Genomic DNA, 25934 nt, shown 5'->3' on the forward strand with positions numbered 1-25934 from the left:
CAACTTACCAAACTTTAGCAATTTATAAATATCTATTTTCGTTTCAATACTGGGGTAATGATAAATAAAAAGGTTTAATCTGAGGAATCTTTTTCATGGTAACTCACAAAACTACTCCATTTCCTCAATTTTTTAAGTAAATTTTGTAACCAATGTCAAAGTTTACATAAGTTATGGAACTAACCAACCTACTTAGTAAATACTTAGTTCTCTTAATGCTAGTAACCAAAATGAATATCTAAATATTTTTACGTAATTCATTTGGTTAAGAAAAGGTAATGTGAATTTAAATTGCATGTGCAAGTGCGCATAACTAGAATAAACAATGAAACAAAAAACAAAATTGTAAAATACACTCAAAGTCCATTCAAAAGCAGTTAACCATAATAAGAAACTAAAGCAATTTTCCTGGTACTGTAGGTACTCTAGGTCCTACATTTTCTGTTGCTGTTCATCAATCCAAAATGGGCTGTTCGGATGGTGCTGAGGTGAAGTTGTTAATCTTGCCACCATTAAATATATTCCTTGGCACTAAAATAAATGGTAAATCACAAATTTTTAGTCATCATGTATCACACATACCTGTTATTTATAATGCTGCAAATACAATTCTGGCATTTTCTTACCTCAACAGAATATATTTTTACATTTTCTAATAAAACTTATCAAACCAATGCATATTTGTTAAGCCATACTATCTGCCTAACGCAGTATTACATAAAGTACTGGAGTAGCTGCAGAGGTCTATGACAAAGCTCCTGCCTTCAAAGCGTTTACAATCCACTTGGATGAGAAAATAACCTTAATGAATGAACATGAAACAATTTCAAAAGACTGACACGACAGCTTATGGTTAAGTGCTCTACAAAATACTGTAAAGATTCATGTGTAGTAACATCAATGAGGGCTGGAGCAGGCACATGAGGTTTCACTGGAGATGGAACTTGCCTTGGGAAGGATGGGACTGATTGGCCTTGGGAAAAGAGAAAAGTAAAATACATTCCAAGAGAGGAGAAAACTCAAGAGGTATGGCTAACAATAGTGTGGTTATAGGAGTGACTATATAATATATATGTTACATATACATAACTATATAATATATATATAACAAATGTGCCCAAGGAGATAAGACTACAATAAGGGAAGAGTTTGATGATAAGATGATTGAGCTTCCAGAAAAAAAATTGCTAGCTCTGGGACCCTGGGCAAGTCACCTCACTGCTGGGTCTCAGGTTCCTCACCTGTAAAATGGGGCTAACTGCACCTTCTTTACAGTGGTTATATCAAATGTAATAATGTATGTAAAGCACTCTATTAAACATTAACTACTAGGCAATCAAAGTAGCTTACTGGTCCAAACATAGGCAGTATTTTTCCTCTTGAATGCATTATATAAACCTGAGTCCACGCAATAATGAGCATTGTTTCCCTGTAAATGCCTATGTATTTTTTCCTTTAAAAGAGATTTCATTTTAGGGGTTCAGCCCAACATTCTGGGACAATCAATATTCAATAATCTCAACGTTCGTGTGAACTTTCTCTAGCTTTATCTACATTTCAGATTACTTTCTAAATATCTCAACCTGGGCAGTGAAGTGGTACAATTTGGAAGTATGGCCCAAAAGTTACTTAACTATACATTTCCTTTGACCCAGCAACCACTTTCAGGCCTATATCCCAAAGAAAGAGGAAAAAGGTCATAAGTACAAAAATATTTCTAGCAGCTCTTTTTGTTGAGGCAAATTCCTAAAAACTGAGGGTGGGAGGAGAGCCTGGAGAATGACTGAATAAATGATGCTATAAAAATATAATGGAATATTATTGTGCTATAAGAAAGAGGCATCAAAATCAGGAAGTACACCCTCAAGCATATTAAAATGTAATTGGGAAATATTTAACGAAATAAATAAAAATACGACATAGATTGCTAATTTGTGCCTTTCTAAACTAAATCAGTATGTGGCCTGCAGGGATCCTATTCCCATTTGAATCTGACATCACTGCTTCTAAGAAATAAAGAGACAGCTTCAGAGAAAATTGGGAAGACTTGTATAAGCTGATGTGGAGTATAATAATCAGAACCAGAGAAAAAAATTTTAAAACACTATAAAAGCAAGTAATTTTGAAAGGAGTAGGTAATCTGATTAATGCAACAATGATCACCACAATCAAAAGAAACAATGAATAAATGGACACAATATGCAAATGAGACAGATACTTTTTCAACATAGCCAATATGAGAATTTATTCTGACTTGAAAAAAGCTCAACATTAAAATCAAAATCCTGATTATAAACTATTATTAGCATTTTTTCTCAGTGGAAAGAAGACAAGGCAGGAGGCTGATAAAGAGAAGGAAAACTAGAATTATCAGCAATGAACCAAATTGTTTAAGAGCAAAGCGCTGGAAATTAGGGGACATCAGTTCTGGTCTTGGCTCTGTGGCCTTGGGCAAGTCACTCATCACTGTTATGAATAAAAAGCATCATTTGCTTGTCCTATTCTTTACTTGGTAATAATGCTTTCTTACCGCACATACATTTTTTGACATTCCCCTCCCCCCACAAAAATAAGTTAAAGCATCTCAAAAGCTGAGAAACTTGTCTTTTTGCATCCTCCATGATGGATATGCCCTCCATCAGGCCCTCAAATGTTTGTTGACTGTTTAGCACAGTGTTTGCATACAGATGCTTAACAAATGATTGAATGAAAGTGAAAGAAGAGGAAAAACAGATAATTAATGCCTAACTTCTAATTAATAGCAGGTTATTTTATATAATAAAACTATGTCTAGTACAAGATACTCTACAAGGTCTATCCCTTAACACAGAACTTGGGCTGAATAATAGACCATTATGACCCTATCACTAGCATTACCTAAGCCTTTCATTATGACTATGATCCATTTACATAATTCTTAATTTGTGTCAAATTCAAGACAAAAACTTCAAAGAACCAAGGACTGTCAGAACAATTTGGCCACCATGTATGAGGTTAGGAAAATATTAACAAAGCCTCTAGATCTACAGGATGAACAACACAGATTATAACTGTAAAATGATTTCTATGGGCCAGGATTTCCTGGTATTGCTCCATTTTTTTTCCACAGCTTCTAGTCCTTGGACTAGGACAAAGGAAGTACAGCATAGAGATCTTCTGTATGAAAGATGAAAAAAACCTTCCATTTTGTTTTATGCTGACTCACTTCTATGTTCTTCGTCTCCATTTCATTCTTTAACATTGCCTTTCATCTTTCAGATTTCTATATTAACAACCACGTATCCAAGTACCCTCTCTGATTCAGTTACACAGTTTTAGAGCTAGATGAGACCTTACCCTAAACTACTCCCTTTACAGAAGATGAAAACTGAAACCCAGAGAAATTAAGTAGTTCTCCCAAGGTCAGACAAGTAGTTAAATAGCAGGGAGGCTCAGATTCAAGCCCAGGTTGACTGTCTCCAATTCTAGCATTTAAGAAGACTATTCTACCTTGAATGAACTGTAGAATAAAATGCACTAATCAGACTCTTCTGTAACTCCATACTCCTCATCCAAGATTTTAAAAACTAGGCATCTGTCCTTTTATATTTGAGAAAGAACATTAAACAAAGTGTTGGGATATTTTCAACAGGTTTAACTAATCTAAAGATATGTAAAGAATATAACACCTAACTCCTAAGAGTAGCCTAAGATAAACATAATTCCTTGCCTACAAGAGGAGTGGGCCATCTATTTACTTATTTCCCCAAATGTTATTGAAAATTAAATTTAAACATTTTTCAGGCATAATAATAATAATAATGAAAGATAAAAATTTTAATACTGCTAAGTCACAAATGAGATACAAAGGAAAACATCCTATAACTGAAGCACAGCAGAGGAAAAAAAATGAACAAAACATGTCAAGGAAAATTCCAAAAGGATGATAGAAAATATTTTAAGAGAAAAGGATTATTAGTAGCCAAGATTCATTTTATCTATAAACCAACAATTACAAGTAGTGAGTCAAAATCTATGATCTATATGAAAATTAGTTCTGGAACACATGTTAAGCTTTTCAGTTTTACAAGATTAGTCTTTGTGGGGGGACCTTCTAACTATCCACTAACAATTAGAAAGTTATTTTAACAGAAATATGTAGCACATTACCTTTAAAATTAAAGAGTAAGAAAAAGAAAAATCTCTATTAGCTAATAAACTGAGTATCTTTGGGCTTTTGTTCCATGATTGAGTCTCTCCTTCTGTTAAGTTGGGAAACTCAATTTGTGTTCCTTTGGAAATATGAAAAATTACCATATTGGAAACAAGCCAATGACCTTGATCAAAGCAAGATTCTGCGTTAATGGTTAAAGGGAAATACAGCTCAAGAGTATTGGATAATTTTCCACTCAACTTTCTCCTCTGAAATACACACTAAATTCACACTAAACTATTTCAAATTTATTTGAAAATGTGGAATAAAAACTGTCACCTTAAAAATATTTACAACACATAGAAAAAAAGCTATAACATAAAATGTGCATTTTTTACTTTTTTTCCTCTCCTATCTTATACTTGAAATTGATTTTTCATACCTAAGTGCTTTAGACTTCACATTAATCTCATATTAGCTTCATTTTATAATTTATTCTTTCCACAAATGGAATGCAGAAAAAAATTGATTGAGTAGTCCAATGAGATTCTAATTAAGTTTTTGTCAGAATTCAGCTGGGAGGCAACAGAAAACAGGCTGCCCTCATTGATAGGGAGAAAGAAGACTGTTCTGCGTATAGGAATCAAATTTGTGTTATTAATAATAACAGATAATTAGCAAATCAAAGTAGTAAATGAAGGACAATTATGTCAAGAAGTCTTGTCCCAGGTTCAATTCCTACACCTGATGCATACTAGATACATAAATAAAGGCAAATAAGATTCAAAGTCATAGACAAATTGTTTCTACACCTCTTAATTATCAGTGGAAGGAGTTTCCAAACCAGGAGTTCCCCAAAACCAATGAAATCAGAAGTTCAGACAAAAAAAATAAGATCAGGTGAAATTAGTGCCCCAGACCCACCCCACACACACAACCTGTTATTTATTGCTACTCCAAACTGTAGTCATGTGCAAGGAAAAAGAAAAATGAAGATTTCCCATCTAAAGAGAACACATACACACACACACACACACACACACACACACACACACACACACACACGTGTCCAACTCAGCCATAGTGTGATACCAAGGGAAGACAAGTCAATCAAAAAGCACAAAAGAAAAAACTGAAAGCTATAAAATCATGGAGACTTAACAGGAACTTTGAAGGTCACTGCCATGGCAAGATATCTAGCAACAAGGTGCAGCAAAATATGTCACTTTCTGATTAAGTGCACCAATGTATTAATGCAGGACCTTTAAAGTTCTCAGAGATACCATACATAAATCTGGTTTCCATCACCAAGTGGCCTGAATATCCCAAAATCATCACCATCCTGACAAATCCAACTTTGTGCCTTCTGCATCGTCTTCCACGTTTCATTCACCGCAGTTTTTAAAGGCATCTGTGACTTAAGGGATAATTTCATTGGTGTCATTTCATTAACATGGATATTGCTTCCACCAATGAATCAGATAATAGAAGCTTCTCATCTTTTAAAATTCCTATACATGTTTCTCAATAAGTCTTTGATAGACTATCTCCCTGATTCACAGAAGGCCTATATTCCTTCAAAATAATTGTTTCTAAGAAGGGCAGGGATAGTTTGAAAAGGAAGGAAATCCTGCCTAAATCAACTATGTACAATAAGGATAAAATAATCTAAGGAAACCTTTAACCATGCTTTTCTTAGCCTATGCCAGTACATGCTAAGAAAATTAAAGCTAGCACATTTTAACTTCAAAGCATAATATACACATATTACAAACACACATCTATACCCTATCATCCTCAAGAAATCCTGAATAAGGCCACGAGGAAGAAAATTACTGAAGAAAAAAATTCAGACTGACAAGTCAAGATATGCTTTTTCTATATCAGGTTACTTTTATATAAATATAATATGCTACATTGTTACACATGTTTCCCCCCCAGGAGATGGGTGGGAAATAAAATTAACATTTACTGAAAATACGCAATTTTTAAAATAAACATAATATGCTACTGTATTTCCAAAAGGGCTTTAAAATCTTAGTTTTTTATCTGAAAGGGCCCTAAAAATCAGTCATTCCTATTCATTCCTCTTTGCAATTCTAAATTTGACACTAACAAGGCTTTGTAATGTGAAGACCTAAGAACTAAAATGAAAAGCACTTCTCTTAAAAAAAAATTTTTTTAATTCACATATAACAATTTTCACAATGGAAAACATCTATTCAACCAGTAGGTTATGCATGTAGCAAGAACTCCATAACCAAGTACCCTATTTTTCCCTCCCTGGTAACCAACATAGGAGGCAACTATAAGGATGCCAAAAGCTAAGGGAAAGAGTGGTAATGATATCACCACCAATGCTGCTCCTATTTCTGAAGAAAAAGTTTGTCTTAAAGTCAGCTTTTTTTTGTCCCAGAGTAAGCCCTACACAACCTAAAAAGCCACCCACTCTTCATCCTATTTTTTGACCAAAAGGTTAGGAAACAGATTTTTTTTTTTTTTTTAGAGTACCATGCTACAGACCCTTGGCAACTCAAATTTGGATTGCCATCCAAGACTGGGAATCCATAATCAATCCAATGACCTTCATTTACATATGGGGAAACTATGGACTAAAAAAAGCTAACAAAAGAAGGAAAGAAACATTAAGTGCCTACCATGTATTAGGAGCTTTAAAAAAAATTATTTGACCTTCACAATAATCCCTATCATAGGCAGGTGCTAACAACACAATTTGCAGTAGAGGAAAATGGACAAACAGTTCAAGTGACTTGCCCAGGGTCACACAACTAGTAATATCTGAGTCTGTATCTGAACTCAGGTCTTCCTGACCTGTGCCACTCATCCCAAATTATGGAACTTGCTCAAGATCCTACTCAGCTAACCAGGAAAAGTTGGGACTAAAACTTAAGTCCTCTGACTCCTACTCTAGCATTCTTTTCATTACATTACACTGTCACTCAAGAGAGCTTCATAATTGGTTTTATTAATGTAACTGAATTCATAAATCTGATCAGGTGTAAAATTTTTTTTAAAAAATCAGAAATATACTCCCCAAGCACTGGAATGGAGTGAAAAAAATCAATCCTTAATAAAAAGGCTTAATATTACTTTAATACATACAGAGTATTCCAAAAGCCTTAGTGCAGTTTAAACCTTTAAACTTAGTAGGTTTAAACCTTGTATTTAAACTGAAGAATAAAGCAAAACAATGAATGCTGGGAAGACAATATAAAAAATATAAACAAGTCACAATACTTGCCCTTAAGTAGTTTACAGTCTAAGAGGAGATAACCAAAAAACAAACACAGTAATAATGTGTACGTGGAATAGAAATGTCCCCCCAAAATAGGAAACAGGTTCAAAGAGAGTGCAAAAGAACATGAAATCACTTTCATTGAGGACGATTAGCACAGTACAGAAATACTAGTTCTTACAGGCTTGTGGTTAAGATAATGATATGGAAGATTACAGGAAACATGTATGTCCTACATACACTAAGGCAAAGATATAAAAAGAGCTCCTGATCACATCCTGATCAAGAGACTCAAAGAGAAAGTAAACTTGTCTATTCAGCCCAGGAATGTATCAAAAATAATCCAATAGCCCTAACAAATGGGTCCTCCCAGGTGTCCTGAGCATAGGTTAGCAGCCCCAAAGCCTGCATGTGTAGAGATTGTAGGGGGTTAGAGGGGAAGGAAGTAATGTTCTGGAAAGAGAAGCCAGAGTCACTGAGCACTCCACCTATGGGAAGTGAAAAATGGGTGGAAAGTTTGCAAAACTCTGACAAGGATGCTCAGGAGACCACCACCCCCTACCCATCCAAAGTCCACAGGACTCTGAGCACCTATCACAAAGAAGAAACAGTAAGCCCAGGAGGACAGTAGCTCCACAGCAACTATGAGCATGGACTGAGAGGAAAAAAATAGCATAGCCACAAAATATTCTAGAGTATCTGTAAATGAAGCAAGAGATAGAAAATAACATCAGAGCTCTAGAGAAAAAACTGGAATAGCTTAGAGCAAAAGGCAGAAAAGCTTCCTGTAGCGGACTCCACAGAAATTATGCTGAAACAAACAGAATTCAAACTTCTGGAGGCCACAAAAAAATATCAGAACAAAGTCAAAAGATTAGAACAGAGGGATGATTTAAGATTTCTACTCTCAGTAGCAAATTAAGAATTATCAATTTCCTAAAAACTATGATCAAACAAAAAAGCCTGGATACCATACTTTGAGAAGTCATAAACATTCAGCAGATCTAAGACAACGAGAAAGCAGAGTAAAAATAGAAAAGAATTTATCAGTCACATATCAAAAGAAATCCCAAACTGAATATCCCCAGGAATATTATAGATAAACTGCAGAGCTTATAACTCCAAGAAAAAATATGGCAAACAGCCAGAAAAACTTTAACTACTAAGTAAACACAGGTCAGTTATTACACAAGATTAAGCTGAAATTGTAGAGAGGAAAGAAAATCTTGGAATACAATATTCTAAAACACAAAGGCTTATGAAGAAGAATAATGCATACTTTGCAATATATAACTAGGAGAGGAAATAACTGGACCTTTGACAGACTAGAGGTCTTTCAAATATAAAAAAGCCAAAGCTGAATAGCAATTTTGAAAACAAAAACACAGGACTCCAGAGAAACCTAAAAAGGCATATATTTGAGCAACTGGGGATGAATGATGAAGAACTTCTTATGTTCTATCTGAGGGAGAAAAGATAAGTGCCCCTTCAGAATCTCACTATCTTCAAGGGGCACAGAAATTTAAAAAGATAACTCCAAAACTGGGGGTATTTTGTTGTTCTGAAAGTTTTAAGAGAAGAAAAAAAAAGTAGGGAAAAAAAGGAATATAAGGAAGAATTTACTGTTTCTCATAAATGAGGGGTGTGAGGATAAAAATGGCCAGTAGAAGTTAGGGGTATCTCATATACTTCACTCTAATCTGAACTGGATGAAGGAGTGTTTAAAAACGCCCAAAGAATCTAGTAGAGAGGTACATTAGACTCAAAAGAAAAAGGAAACAGGAAATTTTAAAGATGACTGGAGAAAGAATTAAAAAAGGGAAACCATCTCTCACAGCTAACAAGGTGCTATCAGCTAGAAGAGGCCTGAACAACCTGTGGCCTGTAGACTACTCATGGCCCGCTGGTCACTTGCAGTACGACAAAGGATTTCCTCTACATACGAAGGATGTTTTCCTTTACTTTTCACAGGACACCTGAAATCCTTTTGCAGGCCACAGGTTGTGCAGACCTGATCTAGAATCATGCAGAAACTTTAAAGCTATTCTTTCATTTCTTGATGCTACACAACATAATTAAACAAAAGAACTTCTCACTCTGAAACCACTGAACCTGACGTATATTTAAAAAGTAGAGAAACAATAGCTAAAGGCCACATTCTTCTTCCAGACTTTTCAGAAAATTTCATTGGAAAGTTAAAAATTAGCTCAAGAGTATCCATTAACAGTTATTTTGGTTCAAAACAACAATCAGAATGCCTCAGTTATATTCACAATATGTATTTATTGTATGACCGTGGTGACTGTGTTAAGTGTTAAAAACCCAGGAAGAAGAAAAACTTTGAATATAAACATTTACAAAATTCAACTTTGTTAAGATCTTTCCATAGCTCTCTAGGAGGAGGTAGGAGAAAAATACAGTGGGAAACATAGATGATATAAAACAAAAGATGTCAATAAACATTTATTCTTTAAAATAACCTTTCCAAATTTATAAAGTTTATAAAAATGTATGATTTGTAAAATGTACATATATTTATAAGTTTATTTTTCTTTGAAAAAATGAACCAATGAAAAATGACAAAACCCACCTTTTTAAAAATAAAAAATTAAGATAGATTTACTTCTTAATCTCTTAAATTTCCCTTAAGAGTCTCAAGTCTGAATAATAAAAGTTACAGCCTTATACCTAAACCTTTGGGAAAAGATTTATATGAAACAGATGTACAAATATAAGTAGTATTTACATGTAAGTGAAGTTTCATGAATAAATTCTATTAATAAAACTGTCCATTTTGGATAAACAAAAATATTTTGATTCAGGGAATTAATTTTCATCCTACCTTCCACTACATCATGATGCACAGCTGTCAGTTTTCTGTCAGTTTTCTATTTCTCACAGTGTCTGAGGAAAACAAAACAACATTTAATTTTTGGCACTTCCTTTCCAGTTCATTATTTTTTTATAGATGTTATATATAAAATATTTCATATGCGTAGGTTTTCAATGAAATCCTAATATTCACTTGTCAATTCAATCCTAATTCCTATAATGGAAGGGGCCTAAATAAATCACTTTTCCATCAGAGTGCCTTTGCAGGCTGATTTTTATCCAGTATCTTAAATTCCCCAAATGACTAGTCACTAGAAGAGCCTTAAGCTTCCTACATAATCTGCTCAACCATCCCTCATAGTGCTGGGGGGGAGGGGGAGGAGAGGGAAGGAAATCATGAACAAATAATATTCAAAAGGAAAAATATCATAAAATGGCTCTGAAATCAGATAATCTCTATCTTCCAAAAGCTTTTATTATATTTTTCCTGAGCAGAGAAAACAGCCAAAGCTACTTTCTAGTGAAATCAAGAGCAAAGAAAATGGTATTTCTTTGGAGAGATCATGAAAATATGGTCTGCTTCTACCAGTACTAACTATATCAGCAAGTGGGGAAAATAAAGGGAAAACCTTCGAATGGATTACTCTAAACACAGGATATGGAAAATATCCCTTCTTATTCAAAAACCTTGAACTTCACCACAACCTTATGAGATAAGGTGCCATTATTATCTTAGTCTTAGAGATGAGGCTGAGAGAGGTTAAGTGACTTAATCAATGTGCTGGTCTGAGCTAAGCCTTCCTGACTCCAAGTCCAATGTCAGCTAGCTGCTTCAAAGACGCACAGGGCAGCAATACGACTAGCAGGTCTGTTTTCCAAGGGTGATCTGGGAAAAGGGAAAAGAATCTGTATGTTCCAAAATATGTATACAGCCCTCTTTATGGTAGCAATGAACTGGAAATTGAGGTGATGGACATCAACTGGGGAATGGCTAAACCAGTTGTGCCATGTGATTGGGATGGTATACCACCACACTATAAGAAATATGAGTAAGCTTATTTTAGAAAAACAAGGAAAGACTTGCATGAAATAATGAAGAGTGAAATGAGCAGAGTCAAGAAAACACTGGACATAGTAACAGAAATATTGTTCAAAGAATAACTGTGAATGACTAAGCTATTCTAAGTATTCTAAATATTCAAATTAATTACAAAGGACCTATGAAGGTGCTATCTACCTATAGAAAAGGAACTGATAAATAAAAATATGCATAATATGGTTTATACACATAAACACACACACATATATCTGTGACAAATGGTGGCTTCTAGGGTTGGAGGGAAGGAGACAGTCTGGAACTTAAAACACACAAAAAATTCAATTCTTTAAAAAAGAATTTTTAGGGTAGGCAAGAAAAGAGAAAATTAAAGAATGCCTCCCAGGTTTTGTGCCTAGACGATACAGAAGAAAACAGTGACTGAGAGGACAGCAATACCATCAACAAAAACAGAGATGCCAAGATTTGAAGGCAGGTGAGGTCAGTTTGAAATGTGATGAGTCTGAACATCCTGATGGAGATCTGAAAAAAATAAATGTGGGGCTTTACGGGTCTGGAGAGAGGATAAAGTTAAGAGATATATCATTTTATTTTGAATACTAGAATGACTTTTCCCACAAAGCTTGCCTATGTAAAACCTGAGTCGACCTTACAATCAGGTTGTTATTTTAACTCATTTTGATCACTATTGCTTTCTTGTGAGAAGACGAAGAGCAATGATAATCAAATATAGATCTTCACTTGAATTAAAAGAAATGTAAATGATATTTCACAGTAAAATTCTCCTCTTCCTAACTTATAATTACCGAAGTAAATAGGCACATACTTTCTATCCTCAAGTAGAACATAAACTCCTTGAAGGCACATACTGATTTTTATACTCCCCAATAACAGCGTCTTGCATGTGACAGATATTCAATGTTTGTTGAAATGAAAAAACATTTTTAATAAGGTGAATATTATTTATCTTATTACATTTACCTTATTAATGTTACAAGGGTGGCTCTCTGGGTAACACAAATGAAAATATATTCAGAACTGTATCAATAAACTTTTTAAAAACAAAATACTGTAGAATTACTTTTCAGTGTGGGTGTGTAATATACCTACCTACATAGAAACATATTTTTCCCCCTCTTCAAAGAACTCTCTCTTTAGGAATGAGGGCCATTGGGAATTAACTTACACTAGCAGTCATCTCAGAGAAGCTATCACTGAAACTAAAAGAGCTGCCATAACAAGGGAGAGATACAGTAGAAGAAAACAAAGGTCAAAGACAAAATATTAAACATTTCCCCTTCCTTAATATGGACAGGGCTGGTGATAGACCAAGTACATCTGTTATCTGAGGACCAAACAGCTAAGTCAAAGACTGTTGATCATTATTAGGCTGGCTACAAGGCAATGAATTTTCTGACCATGGTAACTCTAGGAAGCTTGCTATCACAGATGCTTGAACTATGAAAGCATCAGTTATTATAAACAATATTATTTAATTTTTATTTGCCTGTGCATCATATGTAAAGTAGATTAAGTTCCTATAGACAAGAATCACAATATTTTTCCCCATAGACTACCTACCCCAAAACTCAGTGACTAAAAAGAGGAAGGTATCATAGATAAAATCAAATATTAATTCAAAGATGTAAAGCACCCAGTTCAACAAAAGCAGTGACTTTTTAAAGAGAATAAAACTTCCTGAAGGATTAGATTCTTCTCTAAACACTGAATGATGTCACAGAAATTGTATTGTATATAGTAAAGAGAAGTGAAACCTGAGCTGGAGTTAACTCTACCATCTACTCATGATTCACTTAAATTTTCTGTGCTCTACCTTAGCATCCTCCTCTGTAAAAGAGGAAGTGAGTTTTACTAGTATTTGATGAATCTACCCTGACTACTTTCACAGGGTTGTACAACAAATGCTTATTAAGCCTCAACTACATTCAAACATACATAAATATGGTTCCCTGCCCTCAAATAGCTTACAATCTAGAAGGAAGTACTCACTACTTCTTGAAGTCTGTCCTCACTTTTAATTGCCACCACCATTACCCCTGCTGACCTCTACTACTCTCCTTTATTTCAGAAGGCTCTTGTGACATAATACACATGGAAAAGGTTTGCAGACCCTCCATAAAAAACATGGAGCAATTATTAATTTTATAATTTTGAGCAAGTCATTTTGATTCTCTGGGTCTCAAGTTTCCTACCAATACAGTGGAGATCATTTTTGTCCTCACTACGTCATGGGTTTTAAGAATTAAATGAGAAAGGACACTAACTGTGATGGAGAGATCTAGAATCCTAGGTTTAGAGGTGGAAGGGACCTTGAAAGTCATCTAGTATAAATGAAGAAACTGAGTCCCGGAGAGGCAACATGAATTGCCCAAAGTTACACCTGAGTGACAAAACCGGTACTCAAACTCAGGTCCCCTAACTCTAAACTGGACAAACTTTCCATAGCACCAAAGATAAGGAGGTGCTCCACCAAAATTCACTTGCCTTCTAAGTGTGAGTAGCCACCTCCTCTACAGAAACCTCTTCAGTTGGAGACATCAGTAACATGGAGCTCCAAGTAAAACTTTGCCATGTTGATTCCCTTAAGGAACCAAACAATGGGCAGGGATGGCAGCTGGACTTGGGGACATCCCAGGAAAGATTGTTGAATGGAATATTCTTGGAAATAGAAGAATGAGATAGAACTGTGCTTGGACAGGGCTCCCGACAGGACAGGTCCTTCTTTCACTTAGGAATAGAGAGAGTTTTAGCTGGTACAGTGAACTGCCATAGACAAGCCACACAGGTGATGTTTAAGAAGCCATGAAAGCAGGGTTTCAGGTATGGGGGACAAGGACCTAGTATTGAATCCTGCCAAAGAAAATCCAACTCCTCAAGAGCATGACACAATAGAGGGAAAGCAGTTGCAGCCCAATAGGTTTCCAGAACCCAAAATGAAGGAGAAAATAAAACCAGGCTTAAAACATATGCCTCAAATATGGGAAGGCCACCTGGGAGCATAAGAGGAGAAGGCAATAAGTAAGACTATCAACAGAGGAGGAGTAAGAAAAACGACAGCCTACAGATCACTGGTGATAGGTGAACAACTAATGAGAACCTAAGGTGGCTAGGGATGAATGGCGATGCTACAGACTGAATCTATGATTTCCAATACGATAGGGAATCTACCAATCTTAGCACTGGGGTACATGGGATATTCAGGAGGACTCATACCTCTGGGTTGAGGGCTTAACAAGCCCTTTTCAGGGCTGCTTATCCACCTTTGATGTCCACCTGATTCGCCCAACTCTCACCTATGGCTCCAAGAAGCTGTAGCAGGTGTAACAGCCACACCCTGGTAAAATCTTCACAACAGACAGCTAAACCAGGTTGAGGGTAACCAACAGCCCTCAAAGTTGTGGGTGAGTTAGGGAGATGTCTACCCAAAGCATGTGAAGACTTTGCCCAGTGGAACAGGCAGATGAGAACAATTTGTTCCAGCAGCCAGGAAGTCTGCGGAAGCAGGTGATGTGGAAAGGTTAGAGCTTAGACATCAAAGATGCCAACGGTATCCACTGCAACCAGGGCCATCTTCAGTTGCCTTGACTTTTGTTTTGCCACTGGACTTCAATGACTCTGGAAGAAAGGGTGAGACCCAAGACTTTTTACAATTCTGCCTCACTTAAATCCAATTCATGAGCAAGTAAATATTTCACCCAACTCAAGGCATCACCAGTGACATCACTTTGAAAAAGGATGAATAACAACAACCAATCTAAGCACTTTCTTTAAAACTAGTCTTGGATTAGGAGAGAAGTAGAAAATTTGAAAAAAATTTTACAACTAGTGTTTCTGATAAAGGTCTCATTTCTAAACTATAGAGAACTGAGTCAAATTTATAAAAATACAAGTCATTTCCCAATTGATAAATGGTCAAAGGATATGAACAGGCAGTTTTCAGAGGAAGAAATTAAAGTTATCTATGGTCATATAAAAATGCCCTAAATCACTACTGATTAAAGAGATACAAATCAAAACAACTCTGAGGTACCACATCACACCTATCAGATTGGCTAACATGACAAAACAGGAAGATGATAAATGTTGGAGGAGATGTGGGAGAGTTGGAACACTAACTCATTGTTGGTAGAACTGTGAACTGATCCAATCATTCTGGAGAGCAATTTGGAACTATGCCCAAAAGGTTACAAAAATGTGCATACCCTTTGACCCAGCAATATTGCTTCTAGGGCTATATCCCAAAGAGATCATCAAAATGGGAAAAGGACCCACGTGTACAAAAATATTTATAGCTGCTCTTTTTGTGGCAGCCAACAACTGAAAATTAAGGGCATGCCCATCAATTGGGGAATGCCTGAATAAGCTGTGGTATATGAATGTAATGGAATACTTTGTGCTATAAGAAATGATGAGCATGCAGACTTCAGAAAATCCTGGAAAAGTTTATATGAACTGATGTTGAGTGAAGTCAGCTGAACCAGGAGAGCATCATACACAGTAACAGCCACAGTTACTGAAGACTGTTTCTGATAGGCATAGCCTTTCTCAGCAATACAAGAACCTAAAACAATTACAAAGGACTCATATGCCATCCACATCCAGAGAAAGAACTATGGAGTTGGAATGCAGAGAGAAGCAGACTATTTTTTCTTCTGTTCTGTTTTCTTTCTCATGGTTTTTCCACTTCGTTATAATTCTTCTATGCAACATGACTAATGTGAAAATGTGTTTAATAGGAATATTAGTATAGAACCCTTACTGCATTGCATGCCATCGTAGGGAGGGAGGGGGGAGGAGGAGAAAATTAACACGTATGGAAGTGAATGTGGAAAACTAAATAAATTGGAGAAAAAAATACTACAGTCTTGGAGAGTTGCCTACAGAAACTTCTCATAAGTGACTTGTCCAAGGTCCCCCAGCCAGTATGAGTCTAATGTAATCTAATGAACCCAGGTCTCACTGACTTTAAGGCCAGGTCTCTCTCCATTATAAGCACCATGGTCAGTCTGAATGATGAAGAGGCATACAAATAAATATAAACACAGAAAAGAGTAAAGCCCCAGATAAGAGAAGAAAACTAGGTGGATCTTCTTTAGAAGTGGCCATGCCCAAGGTCCAAGGAAGAGCATCTAGAGAAATAAAGGCAAGGAAAGAACAAGTCCATACTTTGAAAAGTTCTAAGAAGATTTACAAGGGGGAAGAGCGGCACAGAGTCTGAGACATGTGGAAATGGCTGGGGAAAAAATGTTAAGGAGGAAAAGCAAAGAGGGAGTTAAATGTAAACAATAAAGAATTAAATATACAGAGATATGTAAATTACAGCTAAAAAATATGAATTGGTTATATTGTAATAGCACAAGAATGTACAATACCAGAGATCTGACTTTTAGAACTGAGAGGCACTAGAGAAACAAACAGAATGAAAATGAACGTGAGTCGTTTTGGGAGGAACTCAAACATATGAAAACTTTTCCCCCCTTTTGGAAGTTGAGGAAGGAAAAGAGAGTTTGGTAACAGACTTCAGAAGAATTAGAACTATCTAATACGTATATGCAGGGGAAGTGGAAATGGGATAGGATCCACACTTGTGATTTTGATGGAATGGAGAACTCCCAGTGTGGCTACTTACTCACAGGTATACAGAATTCACAGAGGTACTGAAAGGTTAAATGACTTGTCTAAATGAATATGAAGAAAGAACTTTACCAAGTCCTCCTGATTCCAAATCCATCCCATCTATCAAACCATGTTGCCATTCTAAAATATCATTTTTGTAATAAAACCTGTAAGGCTAAAATGAGAAATTATATGAAAGGATTCTGAAAGGTACCATAAAAACTTGAGCTATTACTTTCAACTCAATCAATAGCAAGATTAAATCATCTGTATAGACAGCCAAGTTTCCTAAACTGATCTTTCAAGAAAATGATAACAGGATCCAGTTACCATTTAGGATTTCAGTTTCTGCACAAACCATATGCATACCCTGCCCCCAAGAAACAGAGCTTGATAGTAGTGGGTGAGTACAGCAAAGCAAAATCCCTTATTATTTTTTAACTTTTTTAAGAATTTCTTGAAACAATGCTAACATAATTAAATTCAACTTAAATGAATCAGGCAGAGTCAGAAAGCACTTAAACTGCTTAGAAGTGACTTGAAAGAAAAGCACAAGATGACAATTTGGTCTCTACTATAGCTATTTTAAAAATCCTCACAGGCGCCAGGCAGAGAAACTTGATTAGGAATTGCAAGGTATTAGAAGAAATTGGTCCCAGTTTTGGCAGAGAAAATTGTTTGGAACACTGACCCCAATAGTCAGTTACCAAGTTAATAAGATCTTAAGCTATTTTAAAAGAGGTTCACTGTCCACAACAAAGAAGCCTCAACTGGTCAAACCACACATCGAATACTGTATTCATTCTAGGTGTCACTTTTTAAGGCATGTTTGGAAATCATGGTATATGAGAAATCCTGAAGAAACTAGACACATTTTTAATCCTGATTACACTTAGAGGTTACGTGACTGCTATGCTCAAATATTCAAAGGGTTATTCTGTACAGTTCCAAAAAGAATAATTTGCTGCACTGGATGGAAATTATAGGGAGGCAGATTTCAGCTCAATCTAAAGAACTGACAGTTAAGCTGCCCAAAACTGAAATGGGCTATATAACCAGTTCCTCCATAATTGGAAATGTTCAAATACAAGTTAGATGGCAACTGTCAGGACTATTGAAGAGGACTGCTTTCATTTCTTAGGGTCTATAAGTAGACAAAACTTTCTTGACATGCTTTTATTCTAAACAATAGCTCTGTCAAGACTTGGTACAAGTGCTTTGTGCCTGCTCATGGCATCTAAAAAATACCAATGATCTGATAGGGTAAGTTAACCAAAAATCATTATACCTTGGACCAGTGAAAAAACTTGAGTGAAGGCCCCAAGTTTCTAGAACTGACTAGCTGCGTGAGCTTAGGTAAATTTCCTAAGTTCCTTTAGGGCATGGATGGTTGTCTATTTTTGTCTTTGTATATCCAGCCTGTAATGTGCTTAATATGTTTGTTAAATCGAATTGTAAAACAATAATGATATCTGATCCCCTCCATCACAATACTGTGAGAATAAAACAAAGTCTCTATTGCAAATGCACCAGGCTCTCAATATCTACTGGAAACACACAAGGCTCAAAAAAAATTCTTACAGGTTATTTTCCTCCATGTAAATTTATCTATTTTACACTTCACCACACAATCCAGAATTTCCCACATTAGTCATGTGTGGTATACCCAAAAAATTATGGATAAGTGAGGCTTCTAAGAAACAAGGAGAAAGAGCTTTTATTTGGCACCTATGGGTTAATGCAGAAGACAAAAGACCCACTTCACAGATGAATCTTTACAAGACACGTTACATATTTATCCTACTGGATATTCCCAACAACCCCTATGAATGAGTACTAGTCCATGAACAACATTTGACCAACGAGGAAAACCAAGGCCCATTCGGACCTGGGCAAGGTCACAGCTGGTACAGGTCAAACCACGATCTGGCCTCCAAGTCTTCCACCATCTCTTCCCACTAAACTACATTTCGGCCTCCACGTTTACAGGGGGAGGGGATTTTTGAGATCCGCAGTCCATCCTCAAATGAGCCCCATGAGCCCGGGGGAGGTAAAGCAATCTGCCCAAGGTGAGTAACGGAAACCTGAAGCCCAAGTCTCCTAACAAGGAAGTCAAGGTGTCTTTCCTGGACATCCGCCGCGTACGCTTAGATTCTCATTCAAAATTACGTGAAGTTTCAGCCTTCCAGACCCGAAAAATAAATCCAGGAAGCCGCCCTCCTCTTCCATTCTCTCTTATGCTTCGACCCCTACAAGGCTGTGTCACAGATCTCCCCTCCGCAAGCCGGGGCCCCCGTGGAGGTGCACCGGAGCAGAGGACGACAGGCAGGGAGAGAGCCCGCAGCCGGGGCCGGGGGGCGCGGGCTCGCCCGCACACACGTCGGGGGCGCCAGGCCGCTGGGCCGCCGAGGTTTCCCGTTACCACCCAAGCCAAGGGCGGCGGGAGCGGACAGCGCGCCCAGCGAGGGCAAAGCCTCCAAATCGCGTGGAAGAGGCGTGAAGGGGCAAGGAGCCAGGCGTCACCACGAGCGAGCGGCAAAGATGGGGAAGCATCCAGAGGGCAGTCCCCGCAGGAGGAAGGAGACGGGGGACGGCCGAGCAGGGAGGGAGCGGGGTGAAGGATCCCAAGGGCTGGCCGCCGAGGGACGCCTGCGGGGCAAGGCCACGGGGGTGGCCGGGGATGCGGCATCCCTTCTGACCCTGCCCCTCGCCCCGACACCACGGGGGAGGGCCGGGGGATGGAGGGGGTGACGGCATCATGCCGCAGCACGGCGGGGGGCCAGGGGATGGGGTGCGGGGGCCTGCGCGCCCCGGCTGCCTCGGAGGCTTGGGGATGCGCTTGGGGGGAGCTTCGGCGTCCCAAGTGCACCTGATCCCCGAGCCGGGGATGCGGACCAGGGCAGGAGCCCGGCAGCGGGAGAACCTCCAGGGTCCCAAGCGCACCCAGCGCGTGACCCCCGGGCCGGGGGCCAGAGGGGCCAAGATCCGAGGGGAAGCATGGCGGGGGGCCCGGCGTCCGAGGATGCGGATGCAGGAGGGAGGATGCGTTCGGGCGGATGCGCACCCCGGAAGGCGAAGGCTCCGGGGGCCCCGCTGCCCGCCGGACGGGGCACGGGGCGTCGGCTAAGCGCCTTGCGGGCAGGCATTGTTCCACTCCTGCCTTTGTACCCTCGGCGCCCAGCAGCGCCGGCACATAGTAGGCGCTTACCGAATGCCGGCGAGCCGGGGATGCGGAGGGAGGAAGGGCGGGAGGGGGGCGGGCCGAGGAGCACCGGGGTCCCGAGGTCCCGAGGCTGGGGCAGGCCCCGCGGGGGCAGAGAGGGAGGGGTCCCGGGTCGGAGGCGGGGTGGCCCGGCTCGCGGTCCGGTCCCGCCCCGCCCGGGGTCGGCGCGCTCGCTCTCACCTGGGCCGGGCCGCCGGCGGCCGCGCCTCTGCCTCAGCCGGAGCCGGAGCCGGAGCCGCGTGTCGTCCTCCACCCGCTGCCGCTCCCGCTCCACCTCCACCGCCTCCTGACGCCGCCGCCGCTGCCGCCTGCAAAATGGCGCCGCCGAGGGGAGGGCAGGAGGCGGGGGAGGCCGCGGGGAAGCCAAACCCCCCAGCCCTCCCCCTGCCGCCGCCGCCGCCGCCGCCGCGGCCTCCTCCGCCCCCGCCCCCTCTCCTCCGCCCCCCCGACACACCCCCCTCCCCGCTCCCCGTCCCCCGCCCCCCGCCCCCCGCGCCGGCACGCGCGGCGCCCTCTCGCCGCCCCAGTGTCGTCAGCGCCCTCCCCCAGCCGCAGCCCCGCCCCTGCCCTCCCCCGGCGGCTACCTTCACCCCTCGTGCCCCTCCCTCCCCTCGTGCCCCTCGTGCCCTTTTCGCCCCGAGATTCCTCCCCTCCATTCCGGCCCTTGTCCTCTTCCCCCTCCTGACGCTGCTACCCCGAGGGAGGGGAACCCCGCATTTCAGAAAAGGAAAGTAGCCAGGGAGGCGCGATCGCGGACCCCACTTGTCCGAGCCCGGCCCCCCCAACCCCAACAGCTGGAGCTGAGACGGATTCTGCCCCAGTTCTTCCAACTGGTCCCAGTTAACTCTCTTCAGGCTCCCATGGCAGCCCCTCTCCCCCAGTTCTGAATTCCCCTCCCGAGGGGGCTGCCCCTGCCCCTTGGGCAGTCCGGCCCGCCTTGCCCTTGCGCTGCCAGGCTTCGCCCTGAAGGCTCCCTGGAATAAGCCGCCCACCCCCGGACTCTTACCTCCGAACAGGAGGCAGAGACCACCTCCCATGCAGCCGTCCCAGCAGCGGAGGCTGCCCGGAGCCGGCACCGAGCGGGGCACACGAACCGAGCCTGTGATGCTGGCCCCATTTTACAGATGAGGACATCAGGCTGAGAGGGGCTGAGTGCTTTGTTCATGGTCCGTGGGGAAGGCAGGGCTCACAAGCAGATCCGGACCCCAAGTCCGGCCGTGTACCCCTTTAGACATGCGGCCCCTCCAAGATATCGGGGAGCCACCGATTAGAGCCAGAATGGTCATGCGATCCAACCTTCCATTTTACAGATGAGGACACAATGTTTGTTTTCCAAATTTTCATTTGTAATGGAGGCTCTTCACTATGCTTGGCAATAACATGATATGCTTTAGGGGCAGGGATCTCTCTAGGTTTTTAATAGGGCTTGCCATTTGTTGGATTTAGGAGTCCACTGGGTGGGGAGAGGACAAAAAAAGGTTGATTCTTACTACCTGTTACCTAGTGAAAAGGTTTGAGGATGGTCCAGGGAGGTCGGCCTCTCTATATTGCCTTAGAGACAAAGTAGACTGTGGGAATGTACTGTAGTGTGGAACACTAAAAAAAACCCTTCATGATTGGCCCTCGCATAGGGCTTTTCATCTTGAAAGTGATTCTGTCTTGGCCAATACTGACTAATTAATTCTCACAACAGGCCTTTGAGGGAGGTAAGGAATTGTCCATGATCAAATTTCATGTGTGAAAGAAACAGCTTTCATGATCAGAATTACAAACCTTTGTGAAGCACTTCCATACACATGGAATTGTAGTCAGGACACACATTATCAGTTCACATTTGCTGAGTGCCTAGAGGGGGTGTGGTGCAGAACTAAGAATTATGGGAATCTTAAATTAGAAAGGATGTGGTGTATATCTTTGAAAAACTCACCAATTGTTATCTATAATTTTCTTTTCCCAAATAACCTATTAAAAATGAATCACTAACAGGAAATGCAATGGCTTTTTGGGGGGATATCATTTTTTAAACTTATGAAGCACTGGAAATCTCCTTCCTAGGCTTATACTGGATCTGATGTGACCTTGGGTTCCCAAAAGGCAGTGTCCGCAGAGAGCAGAGTCTGGCAGGTCTACCAAGTCAGAGGAAAAGCTTAGAGTTCAGACCCAGTCTGTTATCCTAGGACCAAACTAGTTAAATTTGTAGTGACTCATCATCAGAAGGCTGGCCACCAGTTGACCATTTTTTTCAGGCGCAGCAACTAATAAAGATCAACTATTAAGGAGAGGAAGGCAGCTAAGTGGGGAAGTGGGTAGACTGTAAGGCCTGAAGTCAGGAAGACTCAGCATGGCGTGAGACACTTACTAGCTTGTTTGACCCTGGATAAGTCACTTTAACCTCATTCCCCTCAATTTCCTCATTTGTAAAATGAGAAGGAAAAGGCACACTACTCCAGTATCTTTGCCAAGAAAACCCCAAATGGAGTCACAGAGAGACTGAAATGACTGAGCACCGACAAAATTAGAAAGAGAAACTGCTATCTGCATTAGTGGAGAGAGTACTGAAAGAGACTAAATCACAGATACTTGAAAGACTGAAATAAATGATCAAAGCTCCAAAGATCCCCAAAAGACAGAAACCTACTCAATCATTCAAAAAAATTTTGAAAATATTTCTTTATGAAGGAAAAATGTCAATTTCTGGAGATAGTGGGCAAAAAACCATCTATTTTCTTAAATGTATATGTATAGGTACATCATTAGAATATTTTATTTTTACAATATAATAAAATATTAAAATAATTTTAGTTGGCTTCTTACCTTTGTTAAAGTAATACTGGGTTTCTGTAGCAGTTATACAGAATGTCCCAAAAGTCTTAGGGCCTTAAAACTGAACTAAGACTTTGGACCCACAACGTATAAGAGAGAAGACTAGGTGTGGATGGAAAAGTAATTCTAGGGTGAGATTTACATAATAGCTTGTATTTGTGTATAACACTTTAAGATTTGCCTAACAATCTGCTGCTTTAAGAATATTACCTCATTTTACCGTCACAAAGACCCTGGAAGGAAGCAGAACCAAAATACTTCCAGATTAAGTGACTTGCCCAGTCACACAGATAGTAAGTATCTATCTGAGGAGGATTTGAACTCCAGTCTTCCGGACTCCAGGTCTAGTGCTCTAAGGAATCTATGACAGATCAGTGAGTAACATCTGTAAGCATTCAATTCAGATGATCAAATGAGATTATATTTGTTTTTTAAGAAAGCTTAGCAATAGTGTCCTATACTTTGTAGGTACCATATAAATACTTATTCTCTTCCCTTCTAAATTCAGCAAAGATTAAGTATTTGCTAGGTGCGGCTGCTAGGCTAGGTCCTGAGGGGACTTACAAAGTTTAGATAAGATGCAAAATGTAGATAGATTTAGTACCAGGCCATCCTGGGAGTGTTAGGGAGTGTTAGGCAACCCCATGGATCCAAGCACTATCCCTGTGACTCCAAATCAAAGTACCCCTTCCTAGCCACCATTCCACTGTCATTCAGTCAATCACTCAACAGACATTTCTTAAGCACTTATGATGTGCCAGGCACTGGGCTACATTCTGGGGATACAGAGAGGCAAAAGGCAGTCTTTGCCCTCAAAGAGCTCACAGCTTAATTAAAGGATGCCAAGTGCTCACTAAAACTGAGGTAGGGAAAGAAGAGGGTACCCAATGGCACCAGGGCATGCAGTCTTGCAGACAGGTAGGGAATTATGAGATAGTTAAGTGGAGGGTCTGGAAGGAGGTCTCCAATGTCCACCGTTCACCCTTTCCAGTCAGAGAGAGTGCAGGGCCCCAGGGGGAAAGCATACTGAAGAGGTGTGAGTTTTGGAACTGATCTCACTGGAAGATGAATTTCTGGAGACAACTGATGGAGTTTCAGATTCTGGGTACTTCCTTGGATTCTCCTTGAATCTCCCCACTTAACCTGGTCTTTCATACTCAAATCTGTGGCCATTATCTGTTACCTCTTGATTGCCCCACCTGCTTCCCACTCAGACACTCCATTGTCTGATATCTCTACCAGGTGTTTCCCACCTTTGATCCTACTTCTCCTCAGGACCCTCCCTAGACCCTTCCTCCCATCACCCTGGACTACCAGACCACACCCCCCAGATCCCTCCTATAGTCTTTTCTGTATTTAGTTCCATCTCGCCTCCATGAAGACGCTCAGATTGAATTCAGCTCAGACTCTGTCTAGCTGGGATTCTATCTGGCCCACTTGTGAATACAAGTGTTACAAATGCTTAGGCTCCTTAAGAGCCAACCCAAGATGGCGAATCTTTAATAAACTTTGTTTTCTTTGGCTTTAAGAAGGTTTGAGTCGAATTCATTTGAGCATGACCCGTACTGTGGGTATTTCGGGGTCCCCAGCACCCCTCAACCTCGTCACAATGATGAAAAGCTCAGGAGAACAACCCCCGAAAGAAATGTGTTGTTTCTCCTTAGAAGATAATTTCTTGAGGACAAGTCTGAGTTTGTACATGTTTTGCTTATATGAGAAACACATTGTAAGAACTCTTTTATGCATTCATTCATTCATTATGAAGGACTTTAGATGCTGAACAGAGCATTTTGTGTTTACTCCTAGGGGGAATAGGAAGCTCCTGAAGTTTATTAAGTAGAGGTGTGTCTTGATCAGACCTATGCTTTAGGAAAATCATTTTAGTGGCTGAAGGGAGGACAGAGAAGGCAGACCACTAAATGGTTATTGCAATGGTCCCTTTGTGAGCTGATGAGGGCCTGCACCAGAGTGGTGGCATTGTCAGTGGAGAAAAGAGGGTATATTTGAAAGATGTTGCCAAGATGAAATGAGCAGAAACTAGCAACAATGTGGACATGGGGCTGATAGTGGCAAATCCAAGATGACTCCTAGGTTGGTAGCCTGAAGTACTGAGAGGATGGTGTTGCCCTTTATGTGAATATGCAAGATAAGAAGTAGAGTAGGATTTCAAAGAGAAGATAATGAATTCCATTTTGATCATAATGAGTTTAAGATATCTGCTGGACATCTAATTTGAGATGCCTGAAAGGTAGTTGGAGATGTGAAATTGGGGATCACCAGAGAAACTGGGGTAAGATGTGTAGATTTGAAAATCATTGACACAGTGATAGTAATTAAATCCATCAAAGCTGATGAGATCACCAAGTGAAGTAGTATAGAGGGAGAAGAGGGCGTAGCACTGAATGAACCCTGCCAACATCTATGGTTATAATGTATGATCTGGAGAAAGATCCAGCGAAGGAGTGTTTTAGACAGGAAGGAGAAGAATCAGTAGTGTTCTAAAAACCTAGACAGAAGAGAGTATCAAGGAGGAGAAAGCGATATGCAGTGTCAGAGGCTGCAAAGAGCTCAAGGAGAATGAGGAGTGGAAAAAAGTCACTGGATATGGCAACCAAGAGATCATTAGTGAATTTGGGGAGAGCAATTTTGGTGGAATGATAAGGTTGGAAGTCAGATTGTTAGGGGTTAAGGAGAGGGGAAGGGACACCTGTAATAGACAGTCTTTTCAAGGAGTTTAACTGCAAAGAGCAGAAAAGACAAAGGATGATACTTGGGATGGAAGGATCGAGTAAGGTTTGGTTTTTTTTTTTTTAGGATAGAGGAGATTTGAGCATGTTTGTAGACATGAACCAACAGAGAGAAAGAGTGAAAATAAATGAAAGAGTAGGGATTGCAGAGAAGACAATCTGTTAGAGGAGTCAGAAAGGACTGGGATCATTTGTACAAGTGGAGGTTTTAGCTTTGGTAAGGAGTA

At 40.2% G+C, this 25934-nt stretch overlaps 1 protein-coding gene across 6 annotated transcripts in view; it reads right to left on the minus strand.

The window, feature by feature from the left end:
* SLC23A2 (solute carrier family 23 member 2) overlaps nt 1-20491 on the minus strand; it is a 104350-nt gene extending 83859 nt beyond the window's left edge. Inside the window, exons 1-3 of one of the 6 annotated variants that reach the window (XM_072635302.1) lie at nt 20318-20490; nt 10231-10292; nt 437-531 (exon numbers count right to left, since the gene is read on the minus strand). The gene's annotated coding sequence lies outside the window, so the exon portion shown is untranslated. Of the gene's footprint in view, nt 1-436; nt 9879-10230; nt 10293-14511; nt 19065-20317 lie in introns of those variants that run through there. The other 5 variants (XM_072635301.1, XM_072635304.1, XM_072635309.1 and 2 more) reach the window with 5 other exon arrangements.
* Between the last annotated feature and the right edge of the window lie 5443 nt (nt 20492-25934).

This window comes from Notamacropus eugenii, chromosome 1 (assembly GCF_028372415.1).
Source record: "Notamacropus eugenii isolate mMacEug1 chromosome 1, mMacEug1.pri_v2, whole genome shotgun sequence".
Classification (NCBI taxonomy): domain Eukaryota; kingdom Metazoa; phylum Chordata; class Mammalia; order Diprotodontia; family Macropodidae; genus Notamacropus; species Notamacropus eugenii.